Source organism: Hevea brasiliensis, chromosome 15, assembly GCF_030052815.1.
Source record: "Hevea brasiliensis isolate MT/VB/25A 57/8 chromosome 15, ASM3005281v1, whole genome shotgun sequence".
Classification (NCBI taxonomy): domain Eukaryota; kingdom Viridiplantae; phylum Streptophyta; class Magnoliopsida; order Malpighiales; family Euphorbiaceae; genus Hevea; species Hevea brasiliensis.
In genome coordinates this window covers 47,111,254-47,131,218 of record NC_079507.1, presented here as the reverse complement: position 1 = coordinate 47,131,218, position 19,965 = coordinate 47,111,254, and positions in this window count along the sequence as shown.

Below are 19,965 nucleotides of genomic sequence, written 5' to 3'. Positions count from 1 at the left end.
CCCTCTCTCACAAATTGATGAGAACCTGCTCCATCACTACCCATTATTAGTCATCACAAATTCTTCAAGAAATCCCTCTACTGAACCTTTCTGTCGATCCTTTTAACAAATATGGTCCAATTCTATACCTTAACTTTAGGTCCACTCCTATCATCCTCGTGTCATCTCCTACTGAAGAAAAAGGAATGCTTTACTAAGAATGGCAAAATTTTCTCAAAACATCCTTGACTTCTCACTAAAAAATAGCTTGGTTATGAGTATAGTGCCCTTGTCTAGGCCTTCTACGATGATCACTAGTGCAACTTTAGGCACATAACTTCTCTCAAATGATTCACCTACAACTGTTCTATAATATATGTGTCAAAGAGATCAAGTAATTGGTTCACACTCTTCAGGCATTTAATGTGACGCCCCTCGCCCGTCTACAATGTAGCCGAGCGATGAGTGCCACATTCTGTGCCGGAGCACCCTATCTTGTCTTGTCATGTCTATTATAAATTTTAATGTCATTTAAATCAAGTAATTTATGTATAGAATTTTTTTTTATATCTTATTTCTGTGAAGACCCGGACAGATCTTCCTCTGTTTTATTAGCATCTAGCGGGTTCCACTATCACCTATTAACATATTCATAGTCATCTCATATATTTTCATATCATATTCTCTTTTATCATATCATTCACAACTATTTATGAGATCTCAAAATAAAGTATCATCTATTGCATTCATATGGAAATTCATAGATAATAAATTACAAGTTTTCATTTCAATCTCAAGTTTAATTTCAAGTCCAAAATGAAATACAACATAAACTACTAATTACATCATGACTAAACATAATGAACCAAAATACTAGTCTATACATGAGCCATACCAAAATACAAAAGACCGGTGAGGTGACTCTGGACAATGGCAGATCTGGTCAAAGCTTTGTCAGTGCACTACTAGTGCTGCTACTGCGGCTGCTGGGACTGATCTCCAATACCTATGCAATGGAAAACCAATGCACTAAGCATAACTCTTAGTTGTACATAATTTATAATAATAATTATACAATTTAAATAATAATGGTAAATTCATAATTTTTATGTCTTTTACATTTTTATTGCACTTTGGGAACAATTTAATTTATCAGGATCTTTTCTGTTTACTTATTGTATATTCAATCTTAATTAATCATTTTCAATGCCCAAGAAACCTATAACAAATTATAAAAGCTGGATGCACGGGTGTATACTGGTTAGACAACCATATGTCTGTCCAGTATACGTCTGTTAGGCAAGAGGTCAGCTGTCGGGCATGAGACCGACTATATGTTCTCTATGTCTGTCCAGTTCCTTCACAAGATATGTTCTCTATGTCTGTCCAGTTCCTTCACAAGATATGTTCTCTATGTCTGTCCAGTTCCTTCACAAGATATGTTCTCTATGTCTTAGGGACTCCCAATTACAATTTCATAATTTTTCAAGGTTGGTGTAGTGAGTTATAGTCAATGTATTAACTTGGACTCTCAGTCCTATAAGGGCAATAACCAACTTCAGGGTAGTATATTTGACCCTCTTTTTAGGGTTTTTATACTTAGAATTTGACAAAAGTGTCTAAATCAATATTGTAGCCCTAAGTATCATGTTTCCATTGATGTAATTTTAGGTCATTTAAACCAGTATAGAGAGAGTTATGACCAAATGAACACGTACTATTCATTTAGTCATTTTCTGGGTTGGCAGTTTTAACGACTCAAATTGTGCTAACAATTTGATTTAGTTAAAAGCAAAACTGGATCAAGTGGTCTTCATGAAAAGTGTAGCCCTATGTTTAAGCTTTCCATTGATGTAATTTTAGGTCATTTGAACTAGTATAGAGAGGGTTATGACCAAATGAACACGTACTGTACATTTGGTCATTTTCTGGGTTGGCAATTTTAGTGACTCAATTTGTGCTAACAATTTGATTTGGTTAAAAGCAAAACTGGGTCAAGTGGTCTCCATGAAAAGTGTAGCCCTATGTCTAAGCTTTCCATTAAGTAAATTTTAGATCATTTAGACCAGTATAGAGAGAGTTATGACCAAATGAACACGTACTGTTCATTTAATCATCTTCTGGGTTGGCAGTTTTAGTGACCCAAATTGTGCTAACAATTTGAATTGGTTAAAGGAAAAATTGGGTCAAGTGGTCTTCATGAAAAGTGTATTCCTATGTCTAAGCTTTCCATTGATGTAATTTTAGGTCATTTGGACCAGTATAGAGAGAGTTATGACCAAATGAACACGTACTGTTCATTTGATCATCTTATGGGTTGGCAGTTTTAGTGACCCAAATTGTGCTAACAATTTGACTTGGTTAAAGGAAAAATTGGGTCAAATGGTCTTCATAAAAAGTGTAGTCCTATGTCTAAGCTTTCCATTAATGTAATTTTAGGTCATTTGGACTAGTATAGAGAGAGTTATGACCAAATGAACACGTACTGTTCATTTGGTCATTTTCTGGGTTTCAATGTTTGGTCATCTAGGTATGGGCAGAGAATTGGTCATGATTTTGGCAAAATTTGGGCATGGTGTCTCCCTGAAAAATAGGCTATTTTGAATCTATTTTCACCTCGAATTGGCCTCATACCAATTGGAGTCACACATTTTCAGTTATGGGTCAATAAACGCACTAGACTCATGGAGTCTAAACCTGCAGAAAATTGAACACTCCCAATATCTCAATTCCTTCAACTTCCTTACTTCAATTTGCATGCAATACACTTCTATAAGCAACAATTTCAACTCAATAGGTCAATTTCAACATTTACACCAAGTCCTCAAGCATTTACACAAACCTTAGTTTTCAAAGTTTTAAATTTTCACAAACACTACACAATCAAACACCCAAACATTTCAACTCATCACACATTCTCATGGAACCATTTTTTATCACTTAAAAGCAACAAAGTTCAAGTTCCATGGCTGTCAAAAATTCAAGGGTTCTTTCCTCAAGATTTTCTTTTTATTTTAATGATATTTATGCTTGGCTAAACATGCTTTTCTTGTTTAATAAAGAGAAGAAGAGGGATTAGTGCACTAACCTTACTTGAGCTTCCCTAACTTCAAATTTCTTGCTTCCAATGGGTGTCTATAGCTTCCTTAGGGTGTGGAGAGTATTTTTTGTGAAGTGGACTATGGGTTTTGGTGTGTAGAAGCTTGGGAAATCAAGCTTGGAAGCTTGACAACAAATTGAGGAAATGAGGGAAAGAGAGAGAGAAGAAATGGAGGAAGAAGATGGAAGTGGGTGAGAGTTTGTCCTCTAATGCCTAGTTATAATTTTTCTTTGAATTTTCCTAAGCTTTTTCTTTTGTTTTCTTTTCCTTTCTTTTCTTTTCTTTTCTTTTCTTTTATCTTCTCATTTTCCTAATCTATTTCATAAATTTTAATTAATGTTAATTATTTTATTCTCTAAATTTTTTTATTTTGACATTTAGGTCAAAATTCACCATTGGGGGTGAAATGACCAAAATACCCTTAGTAGTGCATATTGGGTTATTTTTATTATTTTTGTACCAATTTATAAATTTTCTAAACTTTAATTTAATTTTTTCTCTACATTTTTTCTATATTTTCTTAACATTTATTCCTTCAATTTATGCTTCCTCACTATAGTCTAGGTGTAGTTCCGGGCATTTTAACTGTCCGAACAAGCATTAGTCATTGGAACAATAAAATGTATGGACTACTTATGGTGAGGGCATTACAATTCTTCCCCTCTAATTGAAATTTCGCCCTCAAAATTTACCTAATGTGAAGAGTTGAGGGAATTGCTGCCTCATCGTCTCCTCGCTCTCCCATGTCGCTTCTTCCGTGTTGTGGTGTCTCCACAAGACTTTCACTAGTGGGATCCTTTTGTTTCTGAGTTCTTTTACTTCCCGTGCTAAGATTCTGACTGGTTCTTCTTCTTATGTCAAATCAGGTTGTGCAATTATCTCTTCTGCTGAAATGACATGTGAAGGATCTGATATGCATCTCCTGAGCATCGACACATGGAATACACTGTGGATCTTGTCCAGCTCAGGTGGTAAAGCTATCCTGTAGGCTACTGGACCCACACGCTCAATGACATCGTATGGACCAATAAACCTAGGGCTCAACTTACCCTTCTTACTAAATCTCAGCACTTTTCTTCTAAGGTGATATCTTAAGAAACACCTTATCGCCAACCTCATACTCTCTATCCTTCCTCCTCAGGCCGGCATATGACTTCTGTCTGTCCGAGGTGATTTTCAAATTGTCTCTGATGAGTTTCACTTTTTCCTCAGTCTGTCTTACTAAATCTGGGCCCATTATTTTCTCTTCACCCATTTTTATCCAGCATAAGGGATTCCTACATCTCTTCCCATACAATGCTTCATATGGAGCCATTTTTATGCTGGCTTGGTAGCTGTTGTTGTAAGCAAACTCTACCAAAGGAAGATCCTTCTCCCAACTTCTCTCAAAATCAATGATGCAGCTTCTCAACATATCCTCCAATACCTATCATGTGATTCATGCCATTTTTAGTAGTCTTTTAACATCTATAATAATTTACAAGGTTCTTAGGGTTACCTGAATCACCCGTTCTGACTGTCCATCAGTCTGTGGAAGAAAAGCCATACTGAAGTGTAGTCGAGTGCCTAAAGACTCTTGTAGCCTCTTCCAAAACCTCGAAGTAAATCTCGCGTCTCAATCAGATAATATCGATGTTGGCACTCCATGTAGCCGTACTATCTCATCTATGTAAATTTCTACTAATCTCTCTAATGAGTAGTCGGTTCTAACTGGTAGGAAATGAGTTGACTTGGTCAATCTATCCATAATCACCCATATAGTATCATGCTTCCTCTGTGTTAATGGTAGCCCAGTCACAAAATCCATGGTGACACAGTCCCATTTCCATTCTGGTATGGATATAGGTTGCAACAACCCTATGGAACCTGATGCTCAGCCTTAACCTGCTGGCATATCAAACATCTAGTCACAAAATCACCAATATCTTTCTTCATTCTAGGCCACCAATAATGTGTTTTCAAGTCTTGGTACATCTTGGTACTTCCGGGGTGCATAGCATGGAAGCTACTGTGTGCCTCTTTCAAGATATTCTTCTTCAGTTCTTCATCTCTTGATACACATATTCTGCCTTTGTAGTACAAGAACCCATCTCCTTTCAACTCATAATCAGTCTCCTTTCCCTCTTGAGTTCTACCCATAATAGTTAGTAACTTTTCATCCCTTAACTATGCTTCTTGTATTTGCTGTAGCAAGTTTGGCTTTACAAGCAACTCAGCCATAAGTACCCCATCCTGTGCTAAAGACAATCGAGCATTCAATGCTCTTGAAGCCATTATGGACTTCCTGCTTAGAGCGTCAGCCACTACATTTGCCTTCCCAGGATGGTAGTCGATCACACAGTCATAGTCTTTAAGGAATTCAATCCATCTCCTCTGTCTCATATTGAGTTCCTTCTGAGTTGGCAAGTACTTTAGACTCTTGTGATCAGTGTAGATGTAACACTTCTCAGCATATAGGTAATGCCTCCATATCTTCAATGCAAATATTATTACCGCCAATTCTAGATCATGAGTTGGGTAGTTCTTTTCATGTGGTCTTAGCTGTCTAGAAGCATAGGCAACTACTTTCCCTTCACATCATATCTTGTGAAAGGCATCATTGTAGATCACATAGTCTTTCTTTGACTCTGGCTGTGTCAACACTGGAGCTTCTGTAAGCATAGCCTTTAGTTTCTCAAAGCTGGTTTGACATTTATCATTCCAGTCAAACATGACATTTTTATGCTGTAACTCAGTCAGTGGGGCTGCTATAAGGGAAAATCCCTTCACAAATCTCCTATAGTATCCAGCTAACCCCAAAAAGCTTCCGACTTCTGTTACATTTCTGGGAGGCTTCCATTCAACTATTGCTTCAATCTTCCTTGGATATACCTTGATTCCATCTACTGACACAATGTGTCCAAGGAAGGATATCTCATCCAACCAGAAGTCACACTTGGACAACTTGGCATACAACTGCTTTTCCTATAGTGTCTGTAGTACTACTCTCATGTGTTTATCATGCTCCTCTCGATTCTTAGAATACACCAAGATATCATCTATAAAGACCACAACAAACTGATCTAAATAGGGATGAAAGATATGGTTCATTAGGTCCATGAAAGCTGCTGGTGCATTTGTCAGCCCAAATGGCATCACTAGGAACTTATAGTGTCCATACTGGGTCCTGAAAGCAGTTTTAGAAACATTTGTCTCCTTCACTCTCAACTGGTGATAGCCTGATCTGAGATCTATCTTGGAGAAAACTCCAGCTCCCCTCAACTGATCAAACAGGTCATCTACCTTAGGTAAAGGATATTTGTTTTTCACAGTCACCTTCTTCAACTGCCGATAATCTATACATAGCCGAAGGGTACCGTCCTTCTTCTTCACAAATAGCACTGGTGCTCCCCAGGGTGACACACTAGGGCATATGAAGCCCTTGTCTAATAGCTCTTGTAATTGAACTTTCAACTCTCTCAGTTCAGTAGGTGCCATCCTATATGGAACAATAGACATTGGTATAGTACCCGGCATAACCTCTATGGCAAACTCCACTTCTCTATCAGGTGGTAAACCCGGCAACTCTTTCGAAAACACATCCGGAAAATCACAAACAGTGGGGATCTCCTGCATGCTTGGGCTAGTCTTCCTAGTGTCAACCACATCTACTAAGAAAGCCTCACAACCCTTTCTTATCAATCTCCTGGCTGCTGTGGCTGATATGATGGTAGAAAGACAACCTGTTCCTTCACTCATAACTGTAATCTCATCCCCATCTACTGTTTGTAGTGAAATCCTCTTTAACCGACAATCTACCATCGCCTGATGACGTGATAACTAGTCCATACCCAATATCACATCAAACTCATAGAATGGTAGCTCAATTAAGTCAGCTAAAAACTCATACCCTTGTATTTTCAGAGGACAACCCTTGTAGACCTTTTCACCATGACATTATGGCCTAAAGGGTTTGTGACTTGTATGTCCTCCTCTAACCCCTCTATCTGTACCCCTCTATCAACTGGTGGTGTGATACACATATATGAATGTGTGGAACCTAGATCAATCAATGCACATACTAGCAGATCATAAAGAGAAAATGTACCTCTAATGACATCAGTGGGCTCTGGCTCATCTCAAGCTCTCATGGCATAAGCACGAGGTGCTACGCTAATCTCCTGCCTCTGGACTGTCTCTGCAGTAGGTTTCTGTGATGTGCCAGCTATATCAGGCCTCGCAGGTCTTTTACCCCTATGTGCTGCTGGGGCAGACCTCTCTATCTGAGGTGGAGCAGTGGGAGCACTAGTGTTCCTTTGTGGACAATCCTTCAGGAAGTAATCCGTAGACCCACATCTGAAGCATCCACCCATCAACAATCTGCACTCTCCTCTGTGGGGTCTACCACCATATACACAAGTAGGTGGTGGGGCTAATACCTGTGTAGTTACACCAAGTGAACTATCCATTGATGCACTAAACTGTCCTCCTCCTCTCCTTGGAGCAAACAGAGACTTCTGCTTCTTGTCCTAACCCTGAGTCTGACCCTGAGACTCCTTGGGCCTCTTACTACCTGTGCTTACTGACCGGACTGAGTAGACCTAGAACCCCTCTTGCGTTGCCTATCCTTTCTGGACTACTCTTCATTTCTGACTCTCTCCACATCAAAGGCTGATGCTAACAACAGAGAGGGATCTGTGAAGTGGTGAGATGTCACTATCAACCTAATGTTGTCATTCAATCTGTCCTCAAATCTTCTGCATTTATCAACCTCTGTCGGCATCAACTCCAATGCATATCCGCTAAGTCTCAGAATTCCCACTCATATTCAGAGACTGTCAGCTGCCTCTGTCTCAGTGCCAGGAATTCTCTCCTTCTGGCCTCCAAGTACACATGACTGATGTATTTCTTTCTGAATTCAGCCAAAAAGAACTGCCTGGTGATCTGTGCAGGCTGTACCACTCTAGGTACTATCACCCACCATCTATATGCATCCTTCTGTAGCAGTGACAGAGCACACTCCAACTGCTGCTTTGGGGTGCAGTGCAACTGCTGCAATACCCTCTCTGTCCTCTCCAGCTAATACTCTGCTGCGACTAGATCATCATCCCTCTTACCTCTGAAGTCAATTGCCCCATACTTTCGCAGTCTCTCTAGTGGAGATCTGTGTACAGGTTGTGGCTGTGGGGGCGAAGGTGGCTGTATAGGTGGTGGTGGTAGTGGCTGTGGCTGTGGAGGTGGAGGTGGAGGTGGAGGTGGTTGTGGCTGAGGAATGGCTTCGGTGATCTAACGGAACAGTTGTGTCATCTGTTCATAGAAGGCCTGCTGTGCCCTACACACAGTACCTCGAGATGACTCTGCTCTACTACCACTTCTCCCCCGACTAGGAGCAGGTGCGTGACTCTCTACTTCCTCCTCTATCGGTCCTGGAGGTCCGTGCTTTGAAGGATTAGATGCCATCGATCCTATAAAACAGACAAAGAAACAGATCTATATTAGTGTCACCTCGACTCTATTTAAAGGCCCATGCATGTGATGTGCTCTATCTATTTCTAACTATTTAGGTCTAGGATCGCCTAAACCTCTGCTCTGATACCACTAAATGTGACGCCCTTACCCGTCTACTGTATAGCCAAGCAAAAAGTGCCACATTCGATACCGGAGCACCCTATCTTGTCTTGTCATGTCTATTATAAATTTTAATATCATTTAAATTAGGTAATTTATGTGTAGAATTTATTTTTTTTTACATCTTATTTCTGTGGAGACCCAGACAGATCCTCCTCTGTTTTATTAGCATCTGGTGGGTTCCACCATCAACTATTAACATATTCATAGTCATCTCACATATTTCCATATCATATTCTCTTTTATCATATCATTCACAACTATATATGAGATCTCAAAATGATGTATCATCTATTGCACTCATATGGAAATTCATAGATAATAAATTACAAGTTTTCATTTCAATCTCAAGTTTAATTTCAAGTCCAAAATGAAATACATCATAAACTAGTAATTACATCATGACTAAATATAATGAATCAAAATACTAGTTTATACATGGGCCCTAGCAAAATACAAAAGACCGGTGAGGTGACTCTGGACAATGGCAGATCTGATCAGAGCTTTGTCGATTGCACTCATCGTGTCATCTTTGACGATCTCCAGTCACGCAATGGAAAACCAATGCACTAAGCATAACGCTTAGTGGTGCATAATTTATAATAACAATAATTTAACAATTTAAATAATAATGATAAATTCATAATTTCTGTGTCTTACATTTTTATTGCACTCTGAGAATAATTTAATTTATCAGGATCTTTTCTATTTACTTATTGTATATTCAATCTTAATTAATCATTTTCAATGCTCAAGAAACCTATAACAAATTATAAAAACTGGATGCACGGGTGTATATTGGTTAGACAGCCATATGTCTGTCCAATATACGTCTAGCAGGCACGAGGCAAGCTGTCGGGCACGAGACCTGCTGCCAGGCTTACAAAGCCAGAAATAAAGTAGGCACAATGGCCAGTAAGTAGGCATATAGCCTGTAAAACAATCATACCAGACATATATTTTCAGTTCATGATTTTCTCGGTAGGAAGTACTATTATCTGTAGTCCCTAATTGGTATACCAATTTATCTAAACTAAATAAATAAGTCTAGGTATATTATGGGCAATTAAACATTTTTAATTATTTTAGTACTATTTACTATTACTATTTTCTGGTACTGTTCATTGGTACCATTAATTTCATATTAATAGGACATTAGTCCCAATTTACATATTCATATCATTTTTAATATTTAATTATCCTTATGAGTATTTTAATTATCATATATAGCATTTTTTTCCCATGAACCTTTCTTTAGGTTCATTTTGATATGCTATTTTTATCTAGGAATTTGACTAGGTTAAGATATCTATTTGGTCACACTTCCTTCATAACAAATGCTCATCTATGTTTAAACTTAAATTTTAGCTTTTGAATCACTGAATTTGGGGTTATAGAACTCAAGTTATGGCCAAAATACCATAACTGGTCCCTTTGCCTCTAAGTTGTCCAGAATTTACAATTTCTGGTCAATTAATTTTAACCAGCCATTTGATCATTTTATTTTCATTTTTAGACTTAGGTTCCTTCACAAGATATGTTCCTCTATGTCTTAAGGACTCCCAGGTACAATTTCATAATTTTTCAAGATTGGTGTAGTGAGTTATGGTCAATGTATTAACCTGGACTCTCAGTCCTATAAGGGCAATAACCAACTTCAGAGCAGTATATTTGACCCTCATTTTAGGGTCTTTACACTTAGAATTTGGCAAAAGTGTCTAAATCAGTATTGTAGGCCTAAGCATCACGTTTCCATTGATGTAATTTTAGGTCATTTGGACCAGTATAGAGAGAGTTATGACCAAATGAACACATACTATTCATTTGGTCATTTTCTGGGTTAGCAGTTTTAGTGACTCAAATTGTGCTAACAATTTGATTTGGTTAAAAGCAAAACTGGGTCAATTAGACTTCATGAAAAGTGTAGCCCTATGTCTATGCTTTCTATTGAGTAAATTTTAGGTCATTTGGACCAGTATAGAGAGAGTTATGACCAAATGAATACGTACTATTCATTTGGTCATTTTCTGGGTTGGTAGTTTGAGTGACCCAAATTGTGCTAACAATTTGAATTGGTTAAAGGCAAAATTGGGTCAAGTGGTCTTCAAGAAAAGTGTAGCCCTATGTCTAAGATTTCCATTGATGTAATTTTAGGTCATTTGGACTAGTATAGAGAGAGTTATGACCAAATGAACACGTACTATTCATTTGGTCATTTTCTGGGTTTCAATGTTTGGTCATCCAGGTTTGGGCAGAGAATTGGTCATGATTTTGGCAAAATTTGGGCATGGTGTCTACATGAAAAATAGGCTATTTTGAGTTTATTTTCACCTCCAATTGGCCTCATACCAATTAGAGTCACACATTTTCAGTTATGGGTCAATAAACCCACTAGACTCATTGAGTCCAAACCTGCAGAAAATTAAACACTCCCAATATCTCAATTCCTTCAACTTCCTTACTTCAATTTGTATGCAATACACTTATATAAGCAACAATTTTAACTCAATAGGTCAATTTCAACATTTACACCAAGTCCTCAAGCATTTACACAAACCCTAGTTTTTAAAGTTTTAAATTTTCACAAACACTACATAATCAAACACCCAAACATTTCAACTCATCACACATTCTCATGGAACCATTTTTCATCACTTAAAAACAACAAACTTCAAGTTCCATGGCTGCCAAAAATTCAAGGATTCTTTCCTCAAGATTTTCTTTTTGTTTTAATGATATTTATGCTTGGCTAAACATGCTTTTCATGTTTAATTAAGAGAAGAAGAGGGATTAGTGCACTAACCTTACTTGAGCTTTCCTAACTTTAAATTTCTTGCTTCCAATGGGTGTCTATAGCTTCCTTAGGGTGTGGGGAGTATTTTTTGTGAAGTGGGCTGTGGGTTTTGGTGTGTAGAAGCTTAGGAAATCAAGCTTGGACGCTTGACAACAATGGAGGAAATGAGAGAAAGAGAGAGAGAAGAAATGGAGGAAGAAGATGGATGTGGGTGGGAGTTTATCCTCTAGTGCCTATTTATAATTTTTTTTTGAATTTTCCTAAGCTTTTTCTTTTATTTTCTTTTCTTTTCTTTTCTTTTCCTTTCTTTTCTTTTATTTTCTTTTCTTTTCTTTTCTCTTCTCATTTTCCTAATCTATTTCATAAATTTTAATTAATGTTAATTATTTTATCCTCTAAATTTTTTTATTTTGACATTTAGGTCAAAATTCACCTTTGGGGGGTGAAATGGCCAAAATGCCCTTAGTAGTGCATATTGGGTTATTTTTATTATTTTTGTACCAATTTATAAATTCTCTAAACTTTAATTTATTTTTTTCTTTACATTTTTCCTATATTTTCTTAACATTTATTTCTTCAATTTATGCCTCCTCACTGCAATCTAGGTGTAGTTCCAGACCATTTAACTGTCCGAACAGACATTAGTCGTCAGAACAGTAAAATGTGCGGACTACCTATGGTGAGGGCGTTACATTTAAAGTGCATCGACTTAGCCCAACTAGCTTAAATAACTTTTAAACCCTAAATCACTAAGCACAAAATGGTTAAACCAAGTTATTTCTTAAAATTTCGGCTTAGCTATATAAATCTTTTATCTTTTTCATTGCACATTGATGTGAGATGTTACAATCTTTCTTTAATTTTATGATGTCCTCTTAACAGCCAACATATGTTGAAGTGCGCTAATTTTTGTTATGCTATGCCAAATGCAATTGCTAAGCTAGTATTGGTCCCTTGAGTGTTGTGGTTCGCTGGTACCACAACGGCTCCACCTCGTCTCTAGCCATAAGTAGACCTTTCCTCAGGCCTAATAACTCTACACTATTTTCTAGGCTAAGGTGACTCTGACACCAATTATAATAGCTTAATCCAACTGGACCAAATAACTTTAAGACCCTAAAACATTAGGCCTAAAATGGTTAACTCGAGTTATTTCAAAGTATTTGGGCTTGGCTATATAAAACCTTTATTTTTTTTTTATTATTCACCAATATGGGATGTTACACAAAGAATGGTGAATTTAAAACTGCGAACATGAAGTCAAAGTTCTTCAATCTTACACTTTATGTTAGTATAAAGATGACCACGATCACTAGAAAATAATATTACAAAGAGAGTATAAGTGGCAGAGTTGGGATGATGAAAGGAAGTTTAAAGAAATTTTAGTATAATGTTCAATCTCAAGGAGAAAACAAAATATAAATAATAAATAAAACAAAATTATGCATAGGATGAGAACTCCCTATAATATGTAAATGGAAGAAAAAAAAGAAAGGAAAGATGACAAGTGCACAACAATATCATGTTTTGAGCAAAATGGGGAGGAAGGGAAGAGCAACACCAAACCACAAATCCTCTAATTTTTAATGAAAAATCCTTCTCTCACTAACCATTTTTCTTCCTCGATAGCAACCCTTCAAGGTGATTGCTCAACCCATTAATTTTCTCCTCTCTCAAACTAATAACCATGTCGTGAAACCAAGGAAAGGAGAAATGTTTACATCTGTCCCTTGCCACCAGGGGTATAAACTTCTCAGTTTAAACTGAAAAATCAAATTGAACCAATTTGGTTCAATCGATTTGATTTCTTAGTAAAAGCAAATCAGTTTAGTTTTGGTTTTTAAAATTTTGTTTGGTTTGGTTATTAAGATTTAAAAAAACCAAAATAACCAAATAGAATCGTATCGAAGCTATATATATTTAATGTTGTGTCATTGTTTGTGTGTATATACAAAAGACTTTCCTTCAATTTCACTTCTTCAATTCTCTCTAGTATCACAGATCTCCCCTATCTTACCATCGCCCAACGCCCATTGGTCCTCTTAGAGTTGAGTTTACAACTTCATTTTATAGCTCCATCCATAAATCCTCGATGCCTAGCATTTGATCGTGAATTGTTTATCAATTTGACTGCATATTTCTAAATCCTTGATGCATCTTAGACTTGAATCATTTTTCGATGACCCTCAAAGTTGTGTTTGTTTCAAGTCCTCTCTAAATGACAGCATGCCAATGTTCTCACTTACTCCTCCTTCGATGTCCTCAGCTATCGACTCCTCACATTCCTATGCCATTGGTCACTTTTTTTGCCATCATTTCCTCCTCCATCTAAAGAAAGGTGGTTCATTTGACTCTATCAATCTCTTCTCCTTCTGGATAGAGGTGGGTCACTTGACACACTTCATTGGATCTTGAATTTTGATTATTGAATTTGTTTGTTTGATTATTAAAAACATAAAATTAGATTTATTATCTGTATTGTTGAACATTTGCTTGGTTGAAATCGATGGAATGGGTGCTCTTTGTGATGGCTATAATTGGATTTGGAATAACCAATGGACTAAAACAAATCAAATTGATTTGTTTTAATTCAGTTTGGTTTAGTTATTATCCTCAAATTGGTTTGATTCAATTGTTCATTATATGTAATTTGGTTTTTGTAGTTTGCTTCAATTTGAAACTATCACAACCGAAAAACTCAACTCGTGACTGGCGCATGGATTGTAGTTTTTTTTTTTTTTAATCCATGCAAGCCTTAACATAGTATCACAAATTAAAATAACAAAAAATATCCTTTATTGATCTAAAGAAAATAATAGTGAAAGCCCATACAAACTCCAACAACTAAATACTAAACAAATAACAAAATCCCTTAGATAAACTATGGAATCTCTAAGAATTTCATACGAAACTTAAACTATTTAATAAGTTAAACCAAACGTAAGCCCAAGGAAGCATGAATTCAGGCATACCATGGAAACAAGACTAGAAATTGTCTCTTTTCAGAAACCAATTGAACGTTTAGACCAGAAGTGAAAATCTAATAATCTGAAATAGATAACAGACAGAGAAATCGTGGTTTGAGCTAATGTTCAGTGAATGATAATTACAGCACACAACAAAACGGGAACAGGTAGACGCTTGATTAATTTTGCAATATATTTTCTATTCAATAAAATCATACTCATGCTATCAAAATCATTGTAAAACAATTACATAAAATATTTAAAAATCATTCAAATAAATTTGATGGTACAGTACGCTAGGGTGATGATACCCCACATCACCAAAGGTCAGATGGTAAGCGCGCTACCAAATATCAGATACATTCCTTCTCCTTTATAGATATCAATGCATATGATACTAATGCAAACCATAAATTGTAATGATGCATGGCTCAACAATGTATCCTAATACCATGATAGTCCACACAGCGGGGCCAAATAGCATATACAGATACTGAAAACAGGTACCAATTCAAAACAAAAAATCAATTTCCATAAATCATTCAAAATCAACCCAAAAAATTTAGATAATGAACAATAATTGATAGTGCAATTCCAACAATTTATTTCAACTACTTCAGAGTCAATAAGATCAAATCAATTTCAAATCAATTCCGTATAACACATCTGTAAATTCCACAATTGGATATCAATCAATATAAAAGATATTAAAGGCCTGTTCCCGGAATCTTAATAACTCTAATGCATAAATAATTAACAAATTAAATTATTTAATTAAAATTAGATTAAAATTCAATAATAAAATCAAACTTTAGAAAACCACATGTAAGATAATTGTTAAAATATTAATTTAAAATTTCATTTAATAACAATTCAATGCTAAAAACTTTTTAGTGTCATGTATTATAAATACCCTTCACCTGAAACCTCCAAAATAATAGCTAGATTCAATAAAAGAGAGACAATTTTAGCTGACAGAATGAATATTCAAATTTCCTGCATACATAAAATATAGTAAAAATTTGATCAACTAAATTAATATGACAGACCCATTGAATATAAAAATTTTATGTTGAAGTCAAAGTTAATAATAATAATAATAATAATAATAATAATAATAATAATGAAATCAACAAACTACGTTTTGAGGAAACTGTAAAAGTAAAGCAAGAAAAAAAATTAATATAATAATAATAATAAGTTTAACAACCAGAAAGAGAAATAAAAAAAATAAAGAAATCATAGGTTTCGATGCCGTAGGGAGAAGGAAACAAAAATAATAATAATAATAATAATAATAATAATTCAAGTGAAGACAAATCTTCCTCAACAGTTGTTGCATGCATCGGTAGAGGAGAAAACCTTTGTGTGTGTGTATAACAAAAAAAAAAAAAAACAATGTGATATAGAAACAAGCTATTGTCCAACAGTAATCATGATCAACTCATTTCAATACCAAATGTCAAAAGAAAGAATAAATTTTTAGAGTAGCTGTAACAATTCAAGGAGATAAAATAAAATCAAGTCCACCGATTATTGAACAAAGAAAGTGAATTTTTTCCTTGAAAACGGAACCCAAGATGATGACTATAGAAGTAATAATTTAGGAATTATCTGCGCATGTCAAATTATAATCGTATTTTTTTTAACATATATATATATATATGTATATATATATATATAACAATCAATGAAAGATGATGAAAAATATCTATTTGAGAGTATTTGACAGAAAAAGAAGGTAAGAAGCAGGTTTTGAGAACATAGTTTAATAGAAAGATATGATTAGGGTGTATATATATATTTCAAGAGTTCTATTAGGTATAAAATAGGATAAGAGTTGTTATTGAACTGGGTTGTTCAAATTACAGATATATATTTAATTTCAAAAAGTAATATATATATAAGTAAACCATCAAATAAAATATTCTCTTTTTTATATAAATATATTAAAATATTGTTAGCTAATTAAAATAAAAAAAATAATAAAAATAGAAAAAAAAACATTTGGGTTTCCACATACTTCCCCCCCTTAAGAAAATTCGGTTCCCGAATTTAAATAGACAAAATTCTGACCTGAAAAATCAAATAAGTGAGGATATTTGGCTCGCATTTCAGATTTTACCTCTCATGTGGCCTCACTACTCGAGTGATTATGCCACTAGACTCTGACCAAAGCCACTTCCTTATACCAGAGATTCCTAATTTGTCGATCTAAAATCTCTACTGGTTGCTTCTCATGTGACATTTCATCCCTAAACTGTATGGTCTGAGGTTGCAAAACATGAGATGGATCTGGTACATACTTCCTAAGCATAGAAATATGAAAAACTAGATGTACATGTGCAAAATCAAGTGGAAGGACTAAACGGTAAGCAAATGCTCCAATTCTCTCTAAAATTTCAAATGGACTAATGAAATGAGGACTAAGCTTCCCTTTCTTCCCAAACCTCATAATTCCTTCCATAGGAGAAACTCTCTGAAATACATGATCACCAACCATAAACTCTACATCTTTACGCTTAGGATTAGCATAACTTCTTTGTCAACTCTGAGCAGTCAAAAGTCTATTACGAATCAGCCGAAACTTCTTTGAAGTTAATTATAACAACTCTAGTCTAGTAAGCCTTATTTCTCCAACTTCATCCCAACAAATTGGTTACCTACACCTTTAACCATGTAATGCCTCATATAGAGCCATCTCTACATGTGCCTCATAGCTATTATTATAAGAAAACTCCACTAAAGGCAAATGATGATCCCAACAGCCACCAAAATCCATAACACATGCACGAAGCATGTCCTCCAATGTTTGTGTGGTCCTTTCTAACTGTCCATCTGTCTAAGGGTGAAAAGCAATATTAAAGTCTACTCGTGTTCCCAAAGCTTTTTGGAATTGCTTGCAAAATCGAGAAGTAAACTGAGTACCATGATCAGAGACAATAGAAATTGGAACACTATGAAGACTAACAATCTTGTCTACATACAATTGTGCAAGTTTAACAAAGTCATATATAGTCTTCACAGGAAGAAAGTGAGCAGATTTTATCAATCTATCCACTATCACCCAAATTACATTGTAACCACCTCGTGTACTAGGTAAACTCACAACAAAGTCCATGGCAATATGCTTCCACTTCCACTCGAGAATAAGCAATGGCTGAAGTAACCCATGTGGTCTATGATGTTCTACCTTAACCTGTTAACAAGTCAAACACTTAGCAATAAAGTCTATAACATCCCTCTTCATGCCACCCCACTAATAATTCTCTCTCAAATCATGGTACATCTTGGTTGAACCTGGGTGTACTGTACAAGCAGAGTGGTATGCCTCCTCGATGATTTCTCTTCTAAACTCATCAACACTAGGGACCCAAAGTCTAGTGCCATAACGAAGAACTCCATCATCATCTAACATGAACCCTTGTGCTTGGCCTTGATGGATGCTATCTATAATCCAACACAACTGAGAATCTCTCTTCTGAGCAGCCTTAATTCGATCAATCAGGATAAGTCTAACTCAAAAAAGTGCTAGAATGACCCAGATATGATCTCAAACTCTACTCCCTGATATAGCAACTCATGTAATTCACCAATCAGAGGCCTCCTCTTTGTAGATATATGGCCTAAACTACCAGAAGACTTATTACTCAAAGCATCAGTCACCACATTAGATATTGTATGGTGCAATCATAATCTTTTAGCAATTCTACCCATCTCCTTTTCCTAAGATTAAGATCAAGCTGGTTAAAGATATATTTTAGACTTTTATGTTTAGTGAAGATTTCACAAGTCTCACCATACAAATAGTGCCTCCAGATTTTCAAAGCAAAAATTACTACAACCATTTCCAAATCATGAGTTGGATAATTTTGCTTGTGCCTTTTTAACTGACGAGAAGCATATGCAATAACCAGTCCATACTGCATCAACACACATCCTAAACCAACCTTAGAGGCATCACAATACATTGTATATCCCCCTGATATAGACAAAAGAACTAACACTAGCGCTGTAGTGAAATGAGTCTTAAGCTCCTAAAAACTCTTTTCACAAACTTCAGACCACTAAAATTTCACATTCTTTTGTGTCAACTTAGTTAAAGGTGTTGCAATACGAGAAAAGTCTTGAACAAACCATCTGTAATACCCTGCTAAACCCAAGAAACTATGAATCTCTAACACAGTTATTAGTCTAGGCCAATGAAGCACTGCCTCAACTTTCTTCTTATCAACACACACCCCATCCTTAGACACTGTATGGCCTAGGAAAGCCACACTATCTAACTAGAACTCACATTTTAGGAACTTAGCATATAGCTTGTGTTCCCGTAAGGTTTGAACGACAATTCTCAAATGTTGCTCATGCTCCTCCCCACTCTTCAAGTACACTAGAATATCATCAATGAAAACTATAACAAACTGATCTAAGAAAGGCTTGAAAACTCTTTTCATGAGATTGATAAAAGTGGCTGGGCCATTGGTAAGACCAAAAGGCATTACGAGAAATTCATAGTGTCCATACCTACTCCTAAAGTCAGTTTTGAGCGTGTCTTCCTTCTTGACCCTCAATTGGTGATACCTAAATCAAAGATCAATCTTGGAAAAACACTTTGCACCTTGATGTTGGTCAAATAGGTCATCTATGCATGGAAGAGGATACTTATTATGCACAATCACCTTATTTAATTGCCTATAATCAATGCACATTCTCAAAAATCCATCCTTCTTCTGCACAAATAACACAGGAGAACCCCATGGAGAAACACTAGGGTGAATAAACCCGTTATCTAGTAGGTCCTATAACTACTCCTTCAACTCCTTAAGTTTTGTAGGTGCCATACGATAAGGTGGCATAGATATGGGCTCAGTTCTAAGAACTAAGTCTATACCAAACTCTACCTCTTGCTCTGGGGGTAAACTTGATAAATCTTCTGGAAACACATCAGGAAACTCCTTAACCACTGCAACATTCTCCAAATAAGCACTTTCTGTCTGAACGTCTCTAACATAAGCCAAATACCCCTTGCACCTCTTTCGCAACAATCACTTAGCACTCACTGCTGAGATAAGATTACTAGGGGCTATGTTGCGATCTCCCTGAAATTGAAATTCTGCCTCCTCAGGAATTTTAAAGAATATAACTTTATTATAAAAATCCAATGAAACGTGATAAGTAGCTAACCAATCCATGCCTAAAATCACATCAAACTCAAACATATCTAAAGAAATAAGATCTACAGCTAATTCCCTATCTCCAATCTGAATCATACATCCCTTATATACTATCTCAGTGTCTATTACATTCTCCATAGGTGTTGATACAAATAAAGGATACTCTAACAAAATAGGTGGTGTACTAAATCTCATAGAAAAGTATGGAGAAATAAAGGAATGAGTGAAACCAGGATCAAACAGTACTCTAGCATCAAATGAGCAAATAGAAAGTATACCTGTCACTACCACATTAGATGCCTGAGCATCCTACTGAGTCAAGCAAAAACCCTGGTTTAACCTCTA